Source organism: Myxine glutinosa, unplaced genomic scaffold, assembly GCF_964187855.1.
Source record: "Myxine glutinosa unplaced genomic scaffold, kmMyxGlut1.1 SCAFFOLD_1692, whole genome shotgun sequence".
Classification (NCBI taxonomy): Eukaryota; Metazoa; Chordata; class Myxini; order Myxiniformes; family Myxinidae; genus Myxine; species Myxine glutinosa.
In genome coordinates, this window is record NW_027617787.1 from 28,300 (window position 1) to 52,285 (window position 23,986).

The 23,986-nt window shown below is 45.2% G+C and overlaps 1 long non-coding RNA gene across 1 annotated transcript in view; it reads left to right on the plus strand.

The window, feature by feature from the left end:
* The window catches only part of LOC144889201 (uncharacterized), a 28,243-nt gene extending 14,861 nt beyond the window's left edge, over positions 1 to 13,382 (plus strand). The window contains exon 4 of the long non-coding RNA XR_013621643.1: positions 3 to 13,382. This is a non-coding gene — a long non-coding RNA (uncharacterized LOC144889201). The remainder of the gene's footprint in view (positions 1 to 2) is intronic.
* The last annotated feature ends 10,604 nt before the right edge of the window (positions 13,383 to 23,986 follow it).

Sequence of the window (23,986 nt, forward strand, 5' to 3'; positions counted from 1 at the left end):
AGCCCCAGGCTGGAGCACCCCCCTATCGTTTGGTAAACGGAACTCGCAGCAGGAGGGGAGCGAGCTGATGCCAGGACTCGGTGCATGCATGACCTCGGGGCATTAGCGGAGAAAGGATTAGCGCGACAAGGCCGATAAAAACCAGAGCAAACGAGGAGTCAGGAGACTTGTGACCAGAAGCTCTGACCTACGGAACGGAACGGAACCCTATGAACAGCGCTGAGAGAGGACCGGCCGAAGAAGAAGAACCAACGACTTGAATTAACAATCCGTTTAGCTATTGTAGTCTTTATTGAATTGAAACAAGTGACTTACCAAATGATAATAAATCCTTACTTTATAAAGCTGTTTCGGTCATATTGGAGTCTCCTCAGTCTTAACACATTCCCCAACAACTTGGTGGCTACCGTACGTGGATCAAGTGGACATCGACAAGGTCGCCAAGGTAAGCATGGCTTCTTGTGGATTGACCATTATGATATACGAACCTGTGTATAGTTATTTTGTATGTACAGTATATGGAGAAAGTGGTGTTTGGGCTTCTCCACGCACTATTGGTGCAGGAGAGCCCTCAGAAGGGAGATATAGATGAGACCTTTTGGCTCCGGTGATGTGCTCGCGACACAGAGATCCATTTGAGTTGGTCTAGGGTGCTGGGTAGTGGATCACAAAGAACCATTGCTGAGCTGGTACTCCCGGGTGCTGTGGCTACTACCCAAAGCACCATTTTTTGTATGATTAAGATGGAACGTTTTAAACGATTGTAGCTATTATTCGTGTTTTTCTCATGATTTCTGTAAAATACGTATTTTTCCTGCGCTGCGTAATTCTTCTGACACGCGCCACTGATGTGCGCGAAGTGAACGAATGTCTGCCTGCATTCGCCTGTGTGATTGAGACTGCGTCTTTGCGAAGATTAAGTGCATAGTCACGCGAATACGTGGGTTATTAAGGGCCTGGCTGTGAACTGGGAGCGGATGGCCCGTGAGTGCACCATGAGACCATCTGCTTCCAAGTCGTGCAAGGCCGGTACACTCGTTTACACACCCGTACACGTGTAAAGTAGTTTTTTTTTTTGCACTTGCTCAAAGCACGCGACTTGCTCGGCGTGCGACAGGGAGCCGGGAAATGGAGTTATATTTATATATATATATTTTTACCTCATTCCAATTTATGGTATTGCGACAAAACGGCTTATATCTTTGGAACGATGTGAGGTAATATTGAGTTATGGAATTAATTGCTTTCAACAATGCAAAGGGTGACAAGATATGGGATTTTAATGGGATTTTAATGGGATTTTAATGGGATTTTAATGGGATAAATATAGAAGATGTTTGTTTTTGTCAAAAGAAAGTGACAATTGGCGGAGAAGTCACAGAGGCCGGGTTTTGGGCCTTTGACAGCAGAGAAATTGAGTTTTTACAGCAAAAGACTTCCAAATAATGGTTGTGGCAAACAGTGACTTCTGGGATGACAGGGGTGTGGGGTATTTGGCATCACCAGCCTAGCTTATTGGTTTAGGAATGTTTAGAGGTCATTGCAATGTGATAATTACTTGTGCTCATTTGTTGTTGGAACGTTTTGGGAACATTCAAATGTTGTGGTTTGCTGACGTTTCCACAACGTCGCCACAACGTTTCACTTTCGTGGTTGCAACGTTTTGCTCCAACGTTTTGGGAACATTTAAATGCTGGGTTTTGCTAACGTTTCCACAACGTCGCTACAACGTTTCACTTTCGTTGTTGCAACGTTTTGCTCCAACGTTTTGGGAACATTTAAATGTTGGGTTTTGCTAACGTTTCCACAACGTCGCTACAACGTTTCACTTTCGTTGTTGCAACGTTTTGCTCCAACGTTTTGGGAACATTCAAATGTTGTGTTTTGCTGACGTTTCCACAACGTCGCTACAACGTTTCACTTTCGTTGTTGCAACGTTTTGCTCCAACGTTTTGGGAACATTCAAATGTTGTGTTTTGCTGACGTTTCCACAACGTCGCCACAACGTTTCACTTTCGTTGTTGCAACGTTTTGCTCCAACGTTTTGGGAACATTTAAATGTTGGGTTTTGCTGACGTTTCCACAACGTCGCCACAACGTTTCACTTTCGTTGTTGCAACGTTTTGCTCCAACGTTTTGGGAACATTTAAATGTTGGGTTTTGCTAACGTTTCCACAACGTCGCTACAACGTTTCACTTTCGTTGTTGCAACGTTTTGCTCCAACGTTTTGGGAACATTTAAATGTTGGGTTTTGCTAACGTTTCCACAACGTCGCTACAACGTTTCACTTTCGTTGTATCAACGTTTTGCTCCAACGTTTTGGGAACATTCAAATGTTGTGTTTTGCTGACGTTTCCACAACGTCGCTACAACGTTTCACTTTCGTTGTTGCAACGTTTTGCTCCAACGTTTTGGGAACATTTAAATGTTGGGTTTTGCTGACGTTTCCACAACGTCGCCACAACGTTTCACTTTCGTTGTTGCAACGTTTTGCTCCAACGTTTTGTGAACATTTAAATGTTGGGTTTTGCTGACGTTTCCACAACGTCACCACAACGTTTCACTTTCGTTGTTGCAACGTCTTGCTCCAACGTTTTGTGAACATTTAAATGTTGGGTTTTGCTGACGTTTCCACAACGTCGCCACAACGTTTCACTTTCGTTGTTGCAACGTTTTGCTCCAACGTTTTGGGAACATTTAAATGTTGGGTTTTGCTGACGTTTCCACAACGTTGCCACAACGTTTCACTTTCGTTGTTGCAACGTTTTGCTCCAACGTTTTGGGGACACTCAAATGTTAAGTAAATCGGATAAGAATTCACGAGTTATTTAATTATTAGCGATTAATGAAGTACTTATTTAATTAATTACATTTCGTATTACATTACAGTAATTACATTACAGTAATTACCTGAGGTAATTACAGTAATTACAGTTCCGGTAATTACAGTAATTACAGTAATCATTACAGTAATTGCAGTAATCTTATTACAGTAATTACATTACATTAACTCAGGCACCTTTTGAGTAAGGAAGCTGATATTTGGACATGACACTGACCAAGTGATGTGGCTGTCAAGAAAAAATTTTTGATTTATTGATTAATCATTTAATAAATTAACTCGTTGATTTATAAATGACTTATTTAATTAAAATTCCTCAGAGATACATCTTCGGATGAGATACTTGCAGATTGGTTATGCTATGAGCCAATTGATTAAGGAAAATATTTTGTGATGGCCATATTGGCAATTTCGTGGCCATATTCGTGGCAACTCAGTTAGTGCCACTGCACCTTTAAAATGCATCCCTGCGTTCATTTTTCGATCGATTGAGTTGAAATTTTGAACAATCGGATCTGGACTGTCGTTGTTAACGACTCTAGCACGCACTCGTCCAATCAGGATGGAGCGGTATGGTCCCCGGATCATCACTGCCCGCAGTTTTTTAATTAGTTTTACTTTTTCTCTTGGTCATATAATTTTGAAGACATGCATGTCATGATATAGGAAATGTTTGTTCTGTTGAACGGAATAAATGTTGTTTATTTTTATGGGTGTGTATTTTTGTGTATTTTGGATATATTTTCACGACTAATTCCAGTTAACATCCTGCAAAATTTGCTCGTTTTCTGGCCGAGTCGAAATTGCATTGAGTTCCTATGGCATGCGCCATTAAAAGCGCTGTGTAATAGCTGAGCTCCCTTTATTTCGTTTTGGTCATGCGGATGAGCAGACAAAGTGACGAATGCTGTGGCTGGAGCAGTAGAAGCGATGTTTTTTTTGATTGAAATGATGTAATTTAATTCAACGTGGTAGGTGGGCAACACCACAAAGCATACCTCTTTTAAGGTGTGTTCAAACCCATGAACATTTCAGCAATCAATACGATGCTGAAATGGTGTAATTTAATTAAACGTGGTAGGTGGGCAACACCACAAAGCATACCTCTTTTAAGGTGTGTATAAACCCATGAACAGTTCAGCAATCAATTAATTTAATTAAACGTGGTAGGTGGGCAACACCACAAAGCATACCTCTTTTAAGGTGTGTATAAACCCATGAACAGTTCAGCAATCAATACGATGCTGAAATGAGTAATTCAATGAGTAATTTAATGAGTAATTTAATGAGTAATTTAATGAGTAATTTAATGAGTAATTTAATGAGTAATTTAATGAGTAATTTAATGAGTAATTGAATGTGTAATTTAATTGTGTAATATGGTCGACCTTGGGTTTGTTTGGGTTTTGTTGTTTATTTTGTGGGTGGGTATTTTTGTGTATTTTGGATATATTTTCACGGCTAATTCCAGTTAACATCCTGCAAAATTTGCTCGTTTTCTGGCCGAGTCGAAATTGCGTTGAGTTCCTATGGCATGCGCCATTAAAAGCGCTGTGTAATGGTTGAGCTCCCTTTATTTCGTTTTGGTCACGCGGATGAGCAGACAAAATGACGAATGCTGCGGCTGGAGCAGTGGAAGCGATTTTTGAATTGTTCAATGATTATTCGATATTGTTATGACTTATTGTCAATAGGTATACTAAGTGGCCATGAGGTAGCCTTTTGCTATGTACAGTTTTATTCTATTGTTGATTATACCACATAGCTGTGGTGATAAAGGAAATGTTCGTTTTAAATAGATGATTATGATAGGACCATGACTATAAAATCATGATGATTATTATGAATGATATCATAGGGTTCAAATGCAGAATGATTGCATGAACTTGGGAAAGAACTTTCAAGCCCTTTGGGATAAATTGGGTGTTACAAGCGATGGAGTTTCAAAATTTAGCATGATTGAAGGAATTTTACAGTCTTATTTCAGGAGTTTTACGAAATTTATATTGCCAAGAGATTTGGGTACTATTAAAAGAAAAATGATGAGATATTTTTCCCAAAGAACTTTAATATCTGCCATCCATTTTGGCTGTCTCACGAAGGAAGGATGAGTTGCCTTTAGTGGTTGCAAAGAACATTTGTGGAGACCAGGCAAAATGGGGAAATATGTCAGATATGACCCTAGGACAGGACGGTGATTCATCAATTGACATGAGGTACAAACCAGAGGTGACGACCGATGAGATTCGATCTCAGTCAATGGATGGACCTGTCCTGACATCATTGGGGAAAGGGCTTATGCAAGGAGTCATCCAAAATGATTAATTTGATTTATTGATGAATATTGATGAATTAATTGAAATTGAATAATTGATTGAATTGTTGATTGATTGAATCTAATTGATTGAATTTAATTGAATAAATTTAATTGAATAAATTTAACTGAATAAATTGAACTGAATAAATTGAATTGAATATATTGATTGTTTGATTGATGAAAATGCGGTCTCAAGAAAGAAGCTTTGATATCTTTGTGAGATATTATCAATGTGAAGACAACCTTGGAAAATTGAGCAAGGTGGTGAGTTTATATACAGATATATATGTGCGGTTACCATTGTGTGATTTCCCCGTCAACAGAGCGGACACCTGAGGATTCACCCATTTCATACTGACCCTCCGGCTCATCTGCAAATACTGATCTGTGAGATTGGATTGTGCAAAAGCCACAGGTGAGGGAGATTCTCTGGAAATCACCGTTTGAACAGGTGGAGAGATCCTTCCTGGAGGTACGAGTGAAGCTTTAGAGGAACAAACTACAACACATCCAACGCTACTTTGATAAAAGGCAGAATGGGAAATGGAGCCTGCAAGAACACACAAGGACAACCAGAGATTCCACAAAAAGGTACTTGTACATATCATATGTACGACCGTTTTGGTGCTGAAGCTATACGGCAGGTCGAGAATTGGTATTTGTGGACAAAGGGACATGATGAGGAGTTTCCAAGAGATGGTACATTTGAGCGAAGTCGATTGGAAAGATTGGAACAAAGATTGAAAGCCAGGAAGAGACAGAATCTAACGGTAGACTGGCTTGCATTCCATCTTTGGGATGGTGAATCCAGACAACGGGAACAGCAAGAACGGATAACGGATCTAGAACTTAAAATAAAAAGGATACAGGATACAGTGGAGGAGACAAATGCACAACTGCCCTCGAAATTAGGAATGAAAGTGACAGTTGTCCCATCTGATTTCCAGTTGTCTCCCCAAAAAGGACGGTACAGAGAATTTTTTCGTGTTTCAGGAGATAACGAGAGATTGCAGTGGCAACTCAGGGATGTAGAGATGCAGCCCAGCAATACAAGTGCACAGGTGCACAGACCAGGCAACGACAGAAACCGGTGTTTCGAGTGTGGAAAGATGGGACATTGGAGAAGAAGATGTCCGTATGTCAACAGGAAGACAAGTTCATGGGGCAAACCAAGATCAAGGGTACCAGTGCTTACCGGTACCTCAGACAATGATTAGGCCTTCATTGCTGCAAATCCCAAATGATGATTGGCCTCAACAGATTCGATTACTGGACAAACATGAATAACTGTCGATGATTCTTGGGTCTGAAAAGTTTTCGGAGCAAGAATTATTCATTTTTTCTTTTGCTTGTAAGCAAATTAGTAATCAATTGATCAAATGCCGAAATTGGATCTTTTATGTTGGGCACACAATTTTAAATTTACAAAGTTGGAACAATTGCTTTGCAAATTTTTGAAACCAAGTGACAAGGGTCACATGATGATCAGGTGGGAATTTTGGACTAGTGTTCCGCATGATTGATAGGTCAGTGGTCGACTGACATGCAAATGGGTGTGTAGTCAAATTTGGATAAATTATGGTGGGAACTGAAAGGGTAATTTCAATGTGACATCATAGGGGTTTAAAAAAAAATAAAAAAAAAACTTTTTGGTCCATTTGTGTATTAGCGCTTATAAAATTGAAGGACAAATTTTGAGAAATTGAAATAAAGTTGACACCCATCCGGATCTGTAAATAAGGGTTCCAACGCAAACAAATACGCATAATGCATGTGTGTGTGGGTATTTTGTGTGTCAGTGTTTTTTTGTTTTTGTGTATCAATCTTACAAGATTGTTGACACCGACAGTGTGCCTTGTCTGGAAAATAGATAGTTCCATGGGGATGGGATCGCATATCGAGAGAATTCGTAAAATAAAAAATAGAAATATAATTTTATTATAAAAATTATCACTTTTGTCAAGGGAGATGGAGAATAAAGATTTGATTTGCTGAGTTATGAGCAGCTATTCATTAATAGTAAAAATTGGGAGTAATCTTGGGATTCCATTGTGATCGAATTTATATGAGAATCAAAGCTATTTATGGATATGAGCTTCAAAAAATGTGGGAGTACAAAATTAGCCAAATTTTGGAGAGGTCTTACACTGACTTCCCAGAGTACTCTGCTCATGGATTTTATATATATAAACTTGAAGTTTATCAGCATATAAATTGTGCTGTATGTATGGATGTGGTTTAGGCATAGATGATATGGGAAAATAGTAAGAAAATTTTGCTGGTTTGAACTATTGTGGGTTTTCAGTTCTGGAGTTCAAACAAAGTCACTGGTTAACAGATGAGAAAGGATAGTAAATAAATTATTCGATGCTGGGCAAATTAAGTACGATATTACTAAGACTTATGAGAGCTATTGTTCTTCCTTACAGCAGTGGAAAATTATTGGGAAAAAATTAGATCCAACATAATGAATCTATAAAAGAATGTGATAGGGATAATATCCTCAATTTGTACTAATTATTTGATTGTGGGTAAAGGAATTAATTTATCGTAGTGGATTGTTAACAGCAGCCTGAAAATGTCCTGAGAGTGTGCATCCATGTAATCACAAATCCCAGATTTGTTTTTACAAACAACATTTTGGTAGAGGTCTTGTGTGGACGAACACTTCCTTGGTAGATAAAAAACGGTACTGCATGCTGGCAGCCACTTTTGCGGCCAGTTAGGCCAAACAAATTGAGAGGAAATTGTAGTTAAATACGTAAGTTACACATTGCTATTTGAAAAAAGGAAATTTGTTGAGATGGGAAACATTTTTCGAAGGTTTATTAAAGTGTTATAATATGACATGTGGCAAGGCAAACTATTGGATGGGAAAATTAGATCTGGCTATAGAATAAATTTATTGACCCCTTGAAGTTAATTCCTCGAATCATTGTTTCACTGGCATTTTTTGTTCAAATTGGAAATAGTTTGGTAGAGCTTTGGTTAAAACCTTTGGTTGCGGTATCTTGGAACGAAATGACAAACCATAGGAGATTGATAAGAATAGGAAAAAATATGGACCCAAAATAGAAAGTTGGATTCATGCCCCTCATTGCAAACAAAAACATGGGGCTAAGGTGGACGATCCCACAGAAAATGAGGCTGCACCTAGCAGCCCAGCAGAACATTCAGTGGCAGATAAATGATAGTCGTGATTTACAGTCATTTGAATTACATTTTAACACCCCTTGCATTGATAAACATTACATTTTCAAAATGTGATATTCCTACTTGGGATAGTGACATTTATTTGCCTACATGACATACAATTACCTGCTGATATTAATACAACATGAGTAAAAAATGTATCACAACTACACTCATGATCAGGGGATTGAGTTCAACCCCGGGAGATAGGGGGATCAGGGTAAGACAAATAATCTGATTTATGTTACATATTAAGGGATTTTCTTTATTTACCTTTTAGGAAGCTTGTTAGTTTGGTATATAATGTTGAATGTCATCAACATATAATTATGTCATAGGTATGAATATATACAAGGAGTAGCAGACTTGTTTGTTGGTTTAGTAGTTATATTGGCAATTGTTTTAGTGGTGGCTTGCTTGAAAGCCTTAGTGACGGTGTGTCTGAATAAGGCAACCAACAACACGATGATAACGCATGAAGTGACAAATGAGGAAAGAAATGTGGAACCAGAAAAGGAAGACTTTTATGGCGACATAAATACTGAGATTAAAATATTAAATCAAGTGATGTTGCAAATGAATACAGTAGAATTAAGATAATGGCATAACGACAATGTTATGAGTTGTGTCAATTACAATATCAGTGAACTCATATCACCACGAGTGACACACTGTTAGAAAAAAAAAAAAAAAAGGAAAAAGAAAAGTGGAGAGGAATTATGGTAATAATACATTATGCTTAATTTGTTGGTTTGGGAAAATTGTTGTTGGGAATTAGGTATTCCCGTTTGTGATTGTAATCATATACAATTTATTTTCTTAGAGTAGTGCTAAAATACCTGCATGAGTTAATTTTTGAACTATATTAACCTGAAAGCAATTGTGGATGCTATTCTTAGTTTAGTAATAAAATACATACCTGATTGAATATTATTTGTGTGACGCATATAAATGAATATAACTTTTTGTGTTAAGGAAAAACAACAAATTGTTGAATGTGAAACTGTCGGAAGATATACATGATTATGCTGATTTCATGGTAAGATGTACCCTATCTGATTCAGTGTGTGCGGAAAGCAGATTCAGATGTGACTGAGCATAAGGATAAGACGAGATCACATTTTGAAGGGAGTGCTAACGGAATTGGGAAGAAGTTCGAGAAAGAAAATTTGTGGCTAAAAAATGAAGTTAATCATGGCATACACCCTCTTTCTAAAAGAATGATGAAGACATTCTCCCGTGTAACTTGGAGATGAATGCTTACCTTCACCAAGGAAATTTATGTGACCATTTGCCTGGATCACACTGCAACATATGAAAGAAAGGCGATCACTTACTCTTGTTCGAAGGCTTCGAACATTCATCACATCAGAAGTTGCAGGACAACGACATTTTACCCGCAACCTCTGAGAAATGCGGGGACATATGTTATTACTTCACCAACTTCCGGGGAGCCAGCATGGAGCTGCAAACCAATGGCTGTGCCTTTTCACAACAGCTGTGCGCGATTCTGCGGGCCACTCCTGGTATGGACCATGGATGACCTGAACACCATGGTCCCAACATTTTTGTGGATGCATCCGGCATCCCTGTTCCACATCTTGCTGGCCAATCAACGTCACACCAATACTTGCTGCCCACTCACAATGAGGGAGGAGGCAAGTCGACTACAACTGGGTGAAGGCCTTGTTCAGGAATTACAATGGTTTACAAAAAAAAAAAAAGTGGCAAGAATGCTACAAGGAGAGCAGGGTCAGTCTATGACTCCGCAATGTTACCACGACAGCGAAATCCTACACGAAGTAGTGCAGGAGCTATGAAGACATTAGGAGAAAATGTTTCATACCTGGATTCAAACACAAGTGATCAGCCCTTCCTTTCAAACAAAGTCAACATTTGTGTGAAGGCAAACGTTTTTGCCAGATGGTGCAGATGCTTTACAAAACTTGAAAATGAAGTGAAATTGTTGTATCTTGGTGATGGTGAAGTGTTGTTTTGAAAATATATTTGTGATGCAAATGCAATAGATTGAACAATATGGAAGGAGTCAATGACCAACGAAATGTTTTGTGATTCTTGCAGGATGACGGTGTATGCCTAAGGGAATTTGATTACCAAAGTTATGATTAATTACTTATACTTGTAATGATGTTTACTTGCAGTGATTGATTATTTACTTATACTTGTAATGATGTTTACTTGTAGTGATTGACTGTTTACTTATATTGATGTTTAGATTAATGGTTAATATAAACAAAAACAAAAAGATGAGGGAATTGTGGAAGTGTAACTCAGTGTAACTTATTGATTGCCACTGGTAACTCATTGATTAAAGACTGGTAACGATTTCGTAAATGGATGCCAAGAATGTGCACGAACATGGTAATCTCTTGTCCACCTGGTCACAGCCCCAGGCTGGAACACACCCCCCTATCGTTTGGTAAACGGAACTCGCAGCAGGAGGGGAGCGAGCTGATGCCAGGACTCGGTGCATGCATGACCTCGGGGCATTAGCGGAGAAAGGATTAGCGCGACAAGGCCGATAAAAACCAGAGCAAACGAGGAGTCAGGAGACTTGTGACCAGAAGCTCTGACCTACGGAACGGAACGGAACCCTATGAACAGCGCTGAGAGAGGACCGGCCGAAGAAGAAGAACCAACGACTTGAATTAACAATCCGTTTAGCTATTGTAGTCTTTATTGAATTGAAACAAGTGACTTACCAAATGATAATAAATCCTTACTTTATAAAGCTGTTTCGGTCATATTGGAGTCTCCTGAGTCTTAACACATTCCCCAACAGTGGCGAAGGAGGTGCAGAGACGAGGTGCCAAGGTGAGTGGCGATATACGTAGAAATGTATATGATGTGAGGAAAGCTTCAGTCGGCTTGGGGGTTGATTTGGATCCGGGTGTTCGTGAGAGTCCGCTAGTGAAGTGTGTGACTGGTACGGTGTGCTAAGGAGGAGGTGTGCGAGAATGTCCGACTCTGGGGTGTGTGAGGAAAAAGTGCGCGCCGAGGAGTGAGTGTGCTGTCGAGAGTGAGTCGGTCGTAGCGTGTGCGAGGGAGCACATGGAAGCGCGGTGTGGTGAGTGTTACAGAGGAAGTAACGAGAGAGTGTGCGCAAGAGGATGCGCGAGAAAGGTGTGTAACGGACGGGCGCATGAGGAAAGAGTGCGCTGTCAAAAGTAAGGGAGAATGCACACCTGTGGTGAGTGTTACGGAGGATGTAACGGGAGAGCGTGCGCAAGAGTGTGCGCGAGAAAGGTGTGTAATGGACAGGTACATGAGGAAAGAGTGCGCTGTCAAAAGTAAGGAAGAATGCACACCTGTGGTGAGTGTTACAGAGGGTGTAACGGGAGAGTGTGCGCAAGAGTGTGCGTGAGAAAGGTGTGTAACGGACAGGTGCATGAGGAAAGAGTGCGCTGTCGAGAGTAAGGGTGAGTGCGCTGTCAAGAGTGGTGGTGAAAGTAGTGAGAGTGACACGGAGCGTGAGTTGGTTGTGACAGGTGAGAGAGGATGTACACCTGGAATGGAAGGATGTACACCTGGAATGGAAGGATGCACACCTGGAATGGTAGCACGTGTGTGGGAATGCACACTTGAGTTGGTAGTGAGGCACGTGGTTGGGTGTGCGAGTGAGAGCACACCTGTGATTGTCACGGAGGAGGTGACCGAGAAGGGGGCGCGAAGAGGTGTGTTGGTGAGGTGTGCGAACGACGAGTGTGTGCCAAGGTGTTCGGTGGTCAGGTGTGTGACCAAGTCTGTGAGCGAAAGAACGAGTGCAATAACGAAGCACACGGGGTGTACGGGCGGCGTTGGAGCACCGAGCTCGGTGAGGGTGAAAGGGGTAGCGTATGCATGTGAGCATGCAGGTGAAGCATCGACGGTAACCAGGTTAGCGGTTAGAACGACATTTAGCCGAATCGGGCCCTCGGTGCGCGCCGAGCAGCTTCGCGTGCCGCGAGGACCAGCGGGGATCCGAACCACGGCGGTTTCAAAAGAACCGCCATACGCGATCCACGCTGGGCCTCGCTTTGAACGGCCGCGTCCGTGCTCCACTAGGCGGAGCGGGCATCCTGATACGAAGGGTCGTCATGGCGACCCCTTTTCGTTGAGGCGTTCCGGCAGGTCGAGATCGGGCCATTGGATGGCTCCGTGCCGAGGTGGTGCGTGGGATCTTGGCCCGGGTAAGCCCCCATCCCTGCACCGAATGCGGGACGTATCCAGCCACCGGCACCAAACAACCCACATTCATTGCTCAGCTTTACGAAGCCAAGCTTTAGAAGTGAATTGGCGCACCGAGAGGCACTAGTGTGAAGACTGATGACGAGGATAGTGATTTTGGCCCCGAAATTAGGAAAAAAAAAAATTTGATGATTGGCAAAGGATTGGCAGAGTGATTGGCAGAGGCTTGGTAGAGTGATTGGCAAATTTTTGATTGGCTGAAATTTGGTGACCAAAATTTATAGTGAAAGATACCCGATGTGGGGGGATGGCAACTCTGCCATCCCTCAAAGCGGGGGCAAAGGAGCACTAGACTTATGGGGTTTATGGCAGTGAAAACTAGCCCGGGAGGGTTAGGATATATCGTGTGTAGGGATCTAGAGAGATGACCTTAGGTAACGGTAAGGTTAGTTAGTGACAATGATACCGGTAGTGGGGACGCAGGTAGATTAGTATGGATGATAATGACGTGGTATGTGCTTAGTTTAAAGGGAAGACGGGGAGCACTAAGTTAGCAGGGCAACAGGTAGTTTAGATGATGCCGTGTGTGTGAGGATCGAAAGTGTATTGAGCAGGGTATGAGTAAATGATTGTGATTGTGAGTTGTAGGTGTGATTGCACAGGTGTGCAACTGGACAGGTGGATGGAGCAGAGTTTGAGTGAGTGATGGTGATGTGTATGGTGCTGACCAAATGGTCCAGGAAGGAAGGAGGGTGCAGAAAGCACCAGGAGTGATTGCACAGGTGTGCAACTACAGGTGTATGGACAATGGTTGTATGGAATAAATGGTATGGAATATATGGAGTATTGGAATGGATGGTCGTGGAGTGAGTATGGTGAAAACTGTGGAGTGGAGTGGATGGTGCGGAGGTGTGAATGGGGGAAGAGTGGACCCCCATCACGAATACCCGGGGAGGGTCGTGTAAGTGTTAGGTAGAGGGTATAGGTAAATTGTGGTTGGATATTGGCATCTGTGGTGCGGGTGAGAGAATGGTATTTGGATGGGTGCATTAGTGTTGTGGAAATGGCTGGGCGTGTAGCCTGTTAGTGTGTGTAGTTGGTTTGGGCACTCCACCACTGTAAGGATGTCCGCCAGGTGAGGCCGCAGGTGGGCTCTGGGAGCCGGTAGAGTTGTTGTGGATGGGGCCCGAGGATCCGGAGGACGGACCCGGGTAGCCCAGTGCCAGAGGGCACCGAGGGGTGACAGAGCCAGGAGGGGCCTTCCCCAGTAGATAGGTTAGGTTAAGGAGCAGGTAAGCTCAGGTGGCAACTGCAGTGGTGGAGGTGTGCAGGTGGGTAGACCTGTTGGGAGAGCTACACGCCCCAGCCCAGAAATTGTGCAAGGGCACCGGGAGATGAATCGGGGGAGTGAGACCCCAAATTGAGAAGCACCACAGTTTGGTCAATGGGAATTGGTTTTTAGAACCCATAGTGTAAGTTGGCCAATGGATTGGCAGGGAAGACCCCAGGTAGAGTAAAGTGTGTTAAAGTCATTTCGAGGATAGTTAGGATTGAAGTCTCCTCGCACCATCTACATGCACTCACCTGAGATGACGTACCTCCACACCATGCCAAGTTGTTTTAATTATTTTTGATGCAAATGTTTGGATTGTGAGACGCATCATGACGTGGGTGTGACATTGTGTTGTTGTTCCATCTCTTCCTCCTTATGAGGATTGATGACGAATTGGGTGTTGGCAAATTTTGGCTAGAGGGATTGTGGTGACGAATTTGGTATAGAAGAAATATGGGGAAGACGTGACAGTAGTGACGAATTTGTAAATGTGTAGATTTTGTAAATATGGGGTAAGGGCAAGGGTAGAGTAGGTGACAGGGGGGGTGACGTACGGTAGGGACGAGTTTTCTCACTTCGCTCTCCGTACGCACTTCGCCTTGCATTGCCTTGTTTGATGTGTACCCTTGTGACCTTACCCCTCGCTCATCTGTCTTCCCCCCTTTGTCTCCCACATGAGGACCTGAGCGCCACTGGGCGCCGAGGGGAGCGTGCGTGAGTCCGCCATTGTGCGCCCGGAACTCCCATAACCAGCTGTCTGCATCGATGCACCACATTATGGACCACACATCTGTGGCTGAGCACCACTTATGGACCCCATGGGTTGGGGCTTGGAACCGGCCATGAAGGCCCGAAATCTTGCTGGCGGTCCTTGGCCACAGGGCACCGATGCCCCACAGGTGAACCATACATAGTCGGCCCCTGTGGGCCATAAATAAATACAAATGGACACGTTGGGTGCAAGTTTTAATACAAATAGGCCGCCAGCAAAAGAAAACTAGAACGGGCACTCGGTAGAGCGCATACCTTCGCCGCAGCTACTGTTCTGTACTTGGCATGGGAGTGTAGGGAACAGAACAACAAAAATACGATTTTGACCTTTTCGTGACCTTGACCTTGACCTTTGACCCGATTGCTCCCAAAATCTAATCAAATGTGTCCCGTATAATAACCAATCATCCCACCAAATTTCATGCAATTCGGTTGAATACTTTTTGAGTTATGCGAATAACATACACACACACACACACACAGACATACAAATAAATACACAGCGATCAAAACATAACCTTCCGCTTTTGCGAAGGTAATGACAACATCTGGAAGAAAGCAAATAGCCAGCAGAGGGAGCCGAAGAGCAAGAGACCACCTGCAGGGTTAGGGGTTGTTGTTTTTATTTTCATGAACTATGATGACTGTGCACCGATTGGTGCTTGAGGGTGTGTTGGTGCATTTTGGGTACTTTCATGGTGCATTGATGCAGAGCAGACTGTCTCTCCCCCCCCCCCAGAAAGAACAATCACAGGTCCTGGGTTGCGTTTTGTAAATAAAAGCAACATCAGTGTAAATAATGCTCCCCACCGTCAATGTATAGTTTGAAGACCATTCCGCAATTCGGTTAGCTGTGGGCGTGAGTCTGTTAGGTAGGGTGCAATGGAGCAGCGGGACATCTGTATTTATGTTTTAAGACTGTCGCATGCAGGGTCAGGTTAAAAGTAGAGGGAACTACACCTACGTGTCACACTAAATTAAAGTTATAGGCCCGGGACGTGCCTAAGAGGAGGAGGGTGCAGTGTTGCGGAAATGAGGATTGTGTTTTTTTTATTGTGTTGTATTGCATTGTAAATTGTTATGAATTATTGTTTAGTCTGAGCCCTCCTTGCTCCAGTGTGTATAAAGGTCAAAGGTCGTCCCGGTAGTTAATTCCATAAAGCATACATTGAAGGACACTATAATACCCTTGTTCAGTAGTTTATTTCCTTATTCTGTGTATTAGGTTAAGGCTTTGTCTTCCATTAAAATGACACTCCATTGCACCAAGTGAAATAGATAGATTCCTTTCATTCCCCATTCCCACTCCCAAAACTTCCATTGCCAAGCCTCAATTTCCAGCTACATCCCCTCCAAGTCTCCATTGCCAACTGCACTGGGCAGTTTGCCAGTTTGTTACAGCTGTGGGTTGTTTTCGCCCCAAAACCACCATTGAACATGTGCTCGGGTCGGGGAAGAAAGGCGTGCCCGCCCGTCGTCATCACGGGCGGAGCCAGAGGGTCGCGCGTCCAACCAGGGCCGAGGTGAGCACACCGATGGGCATGTCCAAAAAGCCGGCGGCTTAATCGCCGGAGGCGCTATAAAGGCGCGCGCGCAAGAAGTTGCGAAGAGCTGAGTTGTGTGGTTTTGGTCAGAGCTGGAGTTGGTCGTTAGTTGGTCGTCAGTGGTGGTCAGTGGTTGCGTTGAGTGGTTGCGTTGGTTGCGTTGAGTTGTCGGTGGTGAGGAGTGATTGGGCCAAGAGAGAGAGAAAGAGTGTTTGGACCAAGAAAGAGAGAGGAGAGAACCCGTCACGCCAGACCCCCCACCAGCGCGTCGGCTCCACCAAGCAGCTCCGACCCGTGATCCCGCGCACACGACAGGATCGGTGGCATCAGCGGCCGTCGAGGTTCAGCCCGACATCCCGTGCGGGATCAAGCTCCAGCCAGCTCCGTGCCTTCCTCCCCCTCCAGCCACACACCTCCTTCCAGCCAATCCACTCTGCAATTCCCCGTGTGAGTCGGTCTTTGTTTGTTCTGTCCAGGGAATAAGTTAAGCTTGTATAAGGAATTTTCACTGTGTCTCTAATATCTTCTGTCTATTATTTTCTTATCTTTCCTTCTCCTTGGTTATTTTGAGCCTGTAAATAGTAAATAAATTTAGTAGTATTTGTCAACCTTTTCGTCTCCTCCTTCTTCTTCACATCCGTGTCACTTTTGTCTTTTCCCTATTGAATATCTGTGGCGCGATACGGCCAACGTTCGGGTGAATCGGGGAAACTGTTAGGTCGCGGTGCCATCCGCTCGGCAAACCAACATCCTTAACTGCGGACCGTAACAATATACATATATTGTTACGGACGTCAACGTCGGCCTCTCTCCCCTTACCAAGGGGGGATTAATCCCCTCGTTTATGACTGACCGACGTGGTCCCGTGGGTATGACGCCACGCCCGGTCGGCGCTGGGTAGGGGATTAGGCCCAACCGTCCTATGACCTAAATACCAGTGCTTCCCGGTACGCGAGGAAATACTCCCTCGCTCACGGCCGCAGCGTAATGGATGGATAACGCCGAGCGAAGCTAACTGCGGCGTGAGCCGGTTACCGAAGACTAGACCCGATTTATGTGCGTCGGCCGAATCGCGCCACGTATCCTCAATCTGGAAATCACTAAAGCGACCGAATGTGAAGAAGAGAAGAAGAAGAAGTAGGAAGAACAAATATGATTTATTGCGAACTATTAACAAGACCAAAAATAACCAAGGAGAATGGAAAGGATAAGAAAATAACTGAACAGAAAGAAGCAAGTAGACACAGTGCAATATTAGCTTATATTAAACAGGCTTAACTTACACCCCGACAGGACAACACAAACAGACTCACATGAATGGGGAATTGCAGGTTGGTTTGGCTGGTGGGAGAAGAAGGTCGAACCACAAGCTGGAAGGCTTGGCAGGGTGCACAGCAAGCCGGTCCTTTTCAGGCTGGGAGCGAGCAGGGCGACGTCGGCACACGTATCTCGTTGCACGCGGCAGGGGCTGGTTGTCGCTGCACACCTCGGGCTCTTTTGGTCCTCTCCTTCTCTCCAAATCATCTGACGCGTCTTTGTCCCTCAATCTCCTGCTTGCGCGATCGTCGCACGTATATCTCTCTTACCTCTCAAGCGCGGGGCTGCCACGCCCTCGTCAGTTTCGGTACCGCCCTCCTCCGTGCTCTGTTTCGTGCCCTTATAAGGCAATGGCATGGTCTTGCTACCTTATTTGGGCAGAGAGTCGAACGGCGCGCCCCTCGTGGCGAGCCACGGCCTTGTGTCCTTACTTGGGCATGGGGCTGAACACCCCACCCCTCGTGGCGCGCGCTGGGCGTGCCTCTTCCCGGTGACCCCGCCCTTCCTGTCCAAACAGAGCAACGAGCACATCTTCATCATAGTGGCGAATGCCGCTTCCCAAGCCAGGCCCATTGAGGAGCCGCGCACCGCGCACCCCACGCTTGTTAAGCTTCGTTACCCAGAGAGGGAGAGTTCGGCTGGAAAATGTCATTGAAGGGGAGCTATCCTTACTTGATTCGGGCAATGGAGTGTCAACTAATGGGAACAGAGCCTTGAACTACATAGAATAAGGAGCGAACTATTTAGAAGGATATATGATTGGCTACGTGTATGTATATGAATTAACTAATGGGGACGACCCTTTTGACCTTTACAATTATGGGGGTATTTACACAGATTCACTACATTTTCAGAGGGTGATATTTACAACAAGTTTTACCTCAAATTACACACACAATTCCCAAATCCGTTACAATATATATATATATATATATATATTGTTGTGGATCTGAGAATTGTGTTTTTTTTGTGTGTAAATATCACCCTCCCTGTTGTGTGTAAAGGTCAAAGGTCGTCCCTTAGTTAGTCCATATACAATCACGTAGCAAATCATAGATTTCCCTTTTCAGTAGTTATCTCCTTATTATGTGTATTAGTTTAAGGCTCTGTCTTCCATTAATTGACACTGCATTGCACCGAATGGAAATAAGGTAGATTCCCTTTCATTCCCAAAGCCCCCCATTCCCAAAGCCTCGATTGCCAACTGCACTCCACCATTAGCCACGAGGTAATTTCGGAGAAGAAAGGCGTGTCTCCGCCATTGTCATCGGAAGGTGGAACCAACGAGCCCCCACCCACCAATCAGGACGGGTGAGATACCAGCACGGGTGGGGCGGGGGTTGATCACGAGGCGCGATATAAAAGCGCCCGCGCAAGCTTTTAAAGGAGATACGGAAGATGAGTCTTTGGAGAGCACGCGGCGGATGAGCAATAATAAGCCTTTGGAGAGCACGTGACACAGCGGTACGCAGGAGCAGCTTGGACCAGCGGAGCTCTAACAGCAGCAGCAGTTTGAACCGGCGGAGCTCGTACCACGGCAGCTTGCACGACCACAGCTGGGGCATTGACGGCGGTGCCGACCGTGGCCGCAGAGGAACGGCGGCTGCCCGATCCCGGCCCGTGACCTAGTTCCCGTTGGACCTTCCTCTCCCTCCAGCCATCCACCTCCAGCATTCGTTCCTGCCATCATCCCCCGTGTAAGTGTGCTCATAGTCTGTCTTTTGTCTTGTCCCTGGGGTGAAGTAAGACCGTTTAGTTAAGCTAGTGTTGCACTGTGTCCTTCTGGTCTGTCCCTCTTTCTGTCGTTATTTTCTTATCTTTCCATTCTCCTTGGTTCTTTTGGTCTTGTAAATAATAATAATAAATTAGATTTGTTCTTCCTACCTTGCATTTCTTTCCCTTACATCCGTCGTCGTTGTGATTTCCCAATTGAATACCTGTGGCACGATTTGGCCAACGTTCAGGATCGGGTTAGTCTCTGCTAATGGTTCGTGCCACGGTTGCTAGACCGCTCGGCAATTAACATCTGTCCGCGGTTACGAACGAGGTTGTGCACCTGTCTCTTCGGGGGTAGCTGTGCAACTTCAGGACTCACGTCGGTCAGTCAAAGACAAGGGGGTTGATCCCCCCTTGATAAGGGGAAGAAGGCCGACGGAGAGATCCGTAACATATATATATATATATGTATATATATATATATATATATATATATATATATATATATATTGTTACGGACACGGCTAAAGATGTTGCTTGACCGAGCGGAATGGCCGCCGTGTTCGTACAGTTTACCCGATTACCCCCAACTCACCCGATTCCACTCGAACGTTGGCCAAATTGCGCTACGCTAAATCAATGATGGAAAGGACACAACGACTGGGATAAATGAAACGACGCAAGGGGTACAGTTCTCAAGACCTCCGGAGGAGGATATAATTAGTGGTGGAGAAAAGGGGTAGATTACAAGGTAGAGTGAGGTAAAAGACACAGAAGAGATAGGCACTTAGATACAATCTTATCTATCCCAGACAGACCACAGACAAACGGAACAAGGCTGACTTACACAGGGATTGATGGCAGGGAAGGACAGGTCGGTTGATAGCACAAGGTGCACCTTGGCTCGGGGACAGGATCAAGCACGGTCCAAAAGATGCAGGGAGGCCTCACAGCGCTCGGAGGTGGCGTCTTTCTTCTCCAAGTTCAGCGCGCATCTGACGTCACCTCCCTCTTCCTGCGCATGCTCAGCGGGGAGTCACACGCCCTCGGCTGGTTGGCTCCGCCACAGATGGGACCGGTCCGCCGCTTCTGTTGGATGCGGGGGTTACCGGGCTCCACCCTTGACGAGGAGCTGACAGCGAGCCCCTACTTGGTAACCCCGTCGAGCACATATTCGATGGCGGCTCGTTGGAAAGGCCTGGTGCCCTCCCAACACCCCCTACCAACCAAGCCGGAGTGAGGACGCACACTCTCCGCGCCGCCGCCGCTGTTGTTGTTGTTGTTGTTGTTGTTGTTGTTGTTGAACCGTGAGGAAGAGCTGCGGGGAGGTATTGTGAGGTCCTAAACTTCCTAACGGTGCCATACAATCACATTCTGGTGCAACGAAGAGTCAGAATTAATGGAAACGAGTCCTTAACTGACATAGACTAAGAATAACTAGCAAGATGTCCTATAGTTGTCTACGTGAGATGCGGTGGACCTGGATGCGACATTTAATGGGGGAAATAGGGGGAGGTCGGGTCTACAGAGTGTTGTTTACAGAAAATGGGACTAGGGAATGGGGGATTGGGGATAGTTGGGAAGTATTGAGGAAATAGGGGAATATTTACAAGCGGATATGGATGGATGTAAATCCCATATCCGCAACATTATATATATATATATATATATATATTGTTGTGGAAATGAGAATTGTGTTTTTTATTGTGTAGTACATTCTAAAATATCACCCTCCTTCCTCCAGTTGTGTATAAAGGTCAAAGTGCGTTCCGTAATTAGGTCATAAACAATCACGTTAGCCAATCATAGATTTCCTCCTTGTTGGTAGTTTATTTCCTTATTCTATGTAGGTTAAGGCTGTGTCTTCCATTAATTGACACTCCATTGCACCGAATTCAAATAGATAGATCCCCTTTCATCCCCATTCCCAAAGCTTCTATTGCCAACTGCATTCGCCGCCATTGCCCATGTGCTCCAACTCGGGGAAGAAGGGCGTGCCCGCCCATCGTCATCAAGGGTGGAGCCAGAGAGCCCGTGCCCACCAATCAGGGCCGAGGCGAGCTCACCGATGGGCGTGTCCTGGAGGCCGGCGGCTTGATCGCCCGCGGCGTTATATAAGCCCGCGCGGAAGCCTTTGAAAAAAGAGTCCAGACGAGCTTGGTAAAGGCAAAGAAGTTCTGAGTTCAAAGAGTTGCGCAAGAGACGGCAGATGCGTGAGAGAGTTGGCAGTCCACCGGAGCCCAGTCGAGTCCAGTCCAATTGAGGAGGAGCGGAGAGTCCAGTTGGAGCGGCTGACCAAGGAAGGCCCCACAGCAGATAAGTGGGGAGTCCACCGCCGCTGAATCCACCGCAGCTGGGTGGGGTTGAGTTTCTAACGGCAGTTCGACCCGTGGCCGCGAAGCAACGCCGCCGAATGAACGAGAGTGTGGAGAGTCGGCGGCTGCTCCCTCCCAGCCCGATCGTCCTCTGGTCCGAGCTGAACCTTCCTCTCTTTCCACCGAATCGTTCCTGCCTTCATTTCCCCATTCGTGTGAGTCCGTCTTTGTTTGTTCTGTCCTGGGTTAAGTAAGACTGCATAGGTAAGCTAAGTTTCACTGTGTCCTTCTGGTCCGTCCCTCTTTCTGCTTTATTTTATTATCCTTCCTTCTCCTTGGTTTCTTTTGATTGTAAATAGTAAATAAATCATATTCGTATTTCCTACCTCTTGTCTTCTTCTTTGTCACATCCGTCGTCTTTGTCTTTTCCAAATTGAATACCGGTTGCTCCCAATCCGCGGTCACGAACGAAGCTGCTCACCGGCTTTTTCGGAGGTCGCGGTGCAGCTTCAGGGACCACGTCGGTCAGCAATAATCGAGGGGACTAATCCCCCCTCAAAGGGGAACCATAGGCCGACGTTGGGTTCCGTAACAATTGGTGTCAGGAGTGGGATACGGACCTGAAGCGCTTAGTGCGCTCAAATTACGAGTGGGCCGAAATATTATGTTTTATAAAATCTTAAATTTGAAAAGCGTGCCATGGATAGTCAAGGCGGCGGGATGCCGGTGGGGGAAATAGAAGAGGGGTTAGGGGTAACCCAGGAACAGAGGGAAGAAATGGTGGAGGAGAACAATGAGGAGGTGGTTGAGGGGGTATCAGGCGCGCAAAATGGCGCCCTCGCGCACGTGGTTGCAGCGGCACCAAATAGAGCCACGCCCTTCGTACCAACGGTGGAAGACATGCAATTATTTCTGGCTGAAATGAGGGCCCTTATGGTTAAGTCGGGTGAAGAAATGGAAGACAGAAGGAGGGCTGACAGTGAGCAATTAAGAGAGGGGTTGAACAGTAAATTTGAGGGGTTAGACAATAATTTTAAGGGGTTGGACAATAAATTTGAGGGGTTAGACAATGGGATAAAAGAGGTAAAGAATGGGTTAACGGGGGTGGAAAATAGAATGGCTGCCCAGGAGAATCAGATAGAGGGGGTGAAAAATGGGTTAGGGGGGTTAGAAAACAAGATGGAAAACAAATTGTGGGAAATAGGGGAGCAATCGGCCCGGGAAATTAAACAAATGGGAGAGCAGATAAAGGAGGTGAAAATCGGGGTAGAAACCAAATTGGATGCCCAGAGGGATGAGTTTGAACAGATGAAGGCGGCATCTACTAAAGAAAGGGAGGAGATGAAGGAGGAAATAAGACGAGGTGTAAGCGAGGAGGTCTCGGGGGTACGCGAGGAGGTAAAGCGAAGTGAGAAGCGTATGGAGAAAGAGGTGAGGAATGGGACGGCCAAGTTACAAGGGGGCATAGAGGACCTGACGCAGGAGGTGGAACAGCTGACGGTGGGACAAAGGGAATTAGTGGAGCAGGTGGAAAAGAACACTGCGGTACTAGGAGGGTTAAAGGCGACACAAAAAGAACTCAAAAATGACTTGATAGCGACGAAGAGGGAATGTCAGATGGTACATGAGGGACTGATAACGAGGTTGGACGAGGTGACGGAGGCAATGGAGACGAAGGACCGGGAGGTGAGGACGCACATAGAGACGGTAAAGGAAAAATTAGAGGAAGAAATCGAGAAGACGCACCGGGAAATAAAAGAGGTGAAGCAAAAGTTAGAGGATGTGGAAGAGGGGGTGAGTGAAATTAAGAAGAGACGGAGGGAAACTAAGAGGGAGATAAGGGAGGAGGTGATGGAATATGTACAAGGTCGGTGCTCAAATCGTGATGGTGTGCTTGCTAACCAGATAAAGAGTTTGCAGGTGGCGAAGGAGGTGCGGAGACGAGGTGCCAAGGTGAGTGGCGATATACGTGGAAATGTATATGGTGTGAGGGGAGCTTCAGTCGGCTTGGGGGTTGGTTTGGACCCGGGTGTTCGTGAGAAGCCGCTGGTGAAGTGTGCAACAGGTACGGAGTGCGAAAGAGGAGGTGTGCGAGAATGTCCGACTATGGGGTGTGTGAGGAAAAAGTGCGCGCCGAGGAGTGAGTGTGCTGTCGAGAGTGAGCTGGTCATAGCGCGTGTGCGAGGGGACACATGGAAGTGCGTAGTGGGGAGTGTTACAGAAGATGTAACGAGAGAGTGCACACCTGTGGTGAGGGTTACGGAGGAGAGTGTGTGCAAAAGGATGCACGAGAAAGGTGTGTAACAGAGGAGTGTATGGGTACAGAGTGCGCTGCCAAGAGTAAGGGTGAATGCGCGACCGAGTGTGGTGGTGAAAGTAGTAAGAGTGACACGGAGCGTGAGTTGATTGTGGCAGGTGCGAGAGGATGTACACCTGGAATGGAAGGATGC